A 3043-nucleotide genomic window follows, 5' to 3' on the forward strand; every position below is an offset into this window, starting at 1 on the left:
GCTTTTCTTTTACTATTGAGTGCTGAGTGGAGGACTGAAATCTTACTGTTGTTGCTAATGATTGTGTTCTGTCATGAAATCCTAGCTTTAAAGAATCAAGAATAGTAGAATCTTTCATCTTTCTGAAGAGTATTGATTCTTAAAAATTGATAAAATAAGTTGTCATATTGCTCAGTGTTTTATGACTCTAACAATCAGATACCTTTTGTATTATGACTACTAGCTCTAGATGCTGGTTCTACAGTGCATATTCATAAGCTCAAGATTGTGCTAAAATTGATATCAGTTTTTAAAATTTGAACTGAAATATAAATGTTTTGTTAATACAATCGATGATAGATAGCATAATACTGTATATCTGTGCGACAAAACTGCAATATAATGTAATGAGAGGAACACACAGTACAGCTTAAGTCTTTTTCGCTTGAGAATTTGAGAAGAGGCATTTTATAGCAGATGTACTTGAAGACATCTCAACTGCCTTTTTCTTAACCAGTCAGTCCTATCCTTTGAACAATTTATATCCATGTGCTACAGGCTAATTACAGCGACCCTTCCCAGCTTGTCCATTGCAGACACTTTCTGTAGCAGGTTACTATTGATCAAAATATAGACAGTAATCTTAACACTGAAGTTCGGTTGAGTGGAATATTGAGAGGTTCCTAATAGGGTTTATTTTCCTTTGCATAAGAGAGAACCAGAATCTTACAGTGTCCTGGTAATATGCATTGCTTAAAAATACACAAGTGGAGCAGTATGGAAGCATACAGGCACTCCTGTAGAAGCCAGATCCCCAGAGATGCTTTCAGTACCCCAACACACTTCACTCCCGGTCAGCTCACAGTCTGCAAATGCCTTCATTGTATTTGTCTGGATTTGCATGGCAAGAATGCTTTCATGCTTGTGTCCTTCAAGCCACTTTTCCCTTTGATCATTCAGGGCTTTTATATGTATGCTTTCCCTGGGAGTGTGCATTATGTCCTCACTAAGTTCAGGGTGGTCTCTCCTCTTTCTGCAGCCAGAGCTCCAGAGTTTACAGACCCTCATGATTACTGTGGTGCATAACTGTCTTCTTTTGCTGGCCTTCTGGCAGGAGTCTTTGCTCTTTGGACAACTCATTATCTGGGCAGTAGCACCTTGCCTCCTAGCTGCCTGTTTATCCCATTTTCTGATGGTGGTGCTGAGGCAATGGCTTCAGCCAGCTCTGGTGTCACATCATTTTTTTGGGGGGGGGGTAGTTTAATCTGGTGCTAGCAGGAACTCCAGTGAGGAAATTATCTGTTCTTGTTAAGTATCAAAGTTACCAAACACACAATTTTAAGGAGAGATGTAAGAAAGATGGCTATCCTTACGGTACTTCAGTCAATTGCAGTGTTGAGAGAATTGTTCTACTTTGTAGGAAAGGCATTTAGAGACAAGGTTAATATACCAAGAAACAAGTAGTAAAATTAAATTGACCCCAAAAAGCTTATTTGAAAACTGAGAATCCACACAGCTAGACTTCTTGCATGAACAAACAGCAGGTTTTGTTCCTGGATAATATGTCCAAATGACTAGTCAGTTGACCTGTTGCCAAAGGTTGGGTAGATATATAATGGAAGGTTTCATTCTGGTCATAGTTGCTGTTCTGCCCTAATCAGTATATTTTATCTACAACTATGTTGTCTAGTGAACCATTAGTGGCTTATGGATTCTTCAAACTAGTGTCGGCTATCCATACTGAGTTTGGGTGTACTTCATATTGGTTTCAGCTTTTGTAAGCACCTCAACATGTTATAAACTAAAATGTGTCAGGACTTGTTCACATTTGAGTCAATTATATTGTTTTTACAAACAAACCTGTTTTACTTTAGAAGGAGTTGTTTAAATCAAGATGCAGGCAGCAACTATGAATGGACATGAACAGGATTAGTTCCAAAGCCAATGTATTCATTTGGAGACTCTTGCTCAAAACGTTCAATTTGAGTAGGTACTGTATAGCTGAATTTTCTTAGGGAGTTATTTATTCCAGCAGTTTGTGCTGATAAGCCTCTCCCATGCTTTTTTTCATCCACGTGAAATCCTTCTGTTTTTCTTCTTGGAGGAGAAAAGCATGGATTACTGTGACTCAAGACAATACAGTCAGCTTTTGGAAGCCCTTCCAAAGTTTTCTTGATTAGTGTCAGAAAAGACGTTGTCAGTAGGAATCCATGCCTGAAGGCTGCCTTGAGCTTATTAAAAAGGGTGGGTGGAGAGAAAATCTGATGATCTTAAGATTGGTGTATAGAAATACATTGATTTCAGGAAATAAAAGGCATTACTTTTATTCTGTGTAGGCATATTCATTGTAGTTCTGTGCTGTAATAATAGGATGCTGACATGATGGGCTTTACTGTAGTAATTCTACAATGGTTACTATAATTATTGTACTAATTGATCCCTAAAATATCCTGCGTTCTCTTTTGGACACTCATTTTGGGAAACTGGCTACCCTTAATTCATTTCTTCTTTATTTTTTCTATTGAATAGCTGGCCATTAAAACACACTATTTTTGTTGATATGGATCAGCAGGCCCATTAGATTGGAATACAGATTAACACATGATAAGGTTGGACTGTCTTGACTAGTCATCCCCTTGTTCCTTTGTATTTTATGCCTTTAGCCAGCAGCCAGAAGGTGGCACTACATCATTACCTTTTGTATGTGAATGAAAAAAAAATGAGCTAGGTTGACTGGGCTTATGTTTGAGATACTAAAATAGGAAGTGAGAAGTAGCAATCTTTTGCCCCAAAATCTTTGTCCTACTTTTTATCCAGCCATGAGGCCAGAAGAGCATTTAAAAAAACAACAGCCAGTTATTTTAAAATAACATACCAAGAAGATAATATACAATACAAAGTTCAACACAACAGACCAGTTATTTTGCTACAGGATGGTTCTTACAGAAGTATGAGGAATCAGTCCTTTTTTCCCTTGGGCACAGTAGAACTGAGATTTGATCAGTATCTGAATTCTGAGAAATAAAGCTGTTGAGATTTAATCAGAGAGTGCTAGATTTGTACC

This window comes from Sceloporus undulatus, chromosome 3, assembly GCF_019175285.1.
Source record: "Sceloporus undulatus isolate JIND9_A2432 ecotype Alabama chromosome 3, SceUnd_v1.1, whole genome shotgun sequence".
Lineage (NCBI taxonomy): Eukaryota > Metazoa > Chordata > Lepidosauria > Squamata > Phrynosomatidae > Sceloporus > Sceloporus undulatus.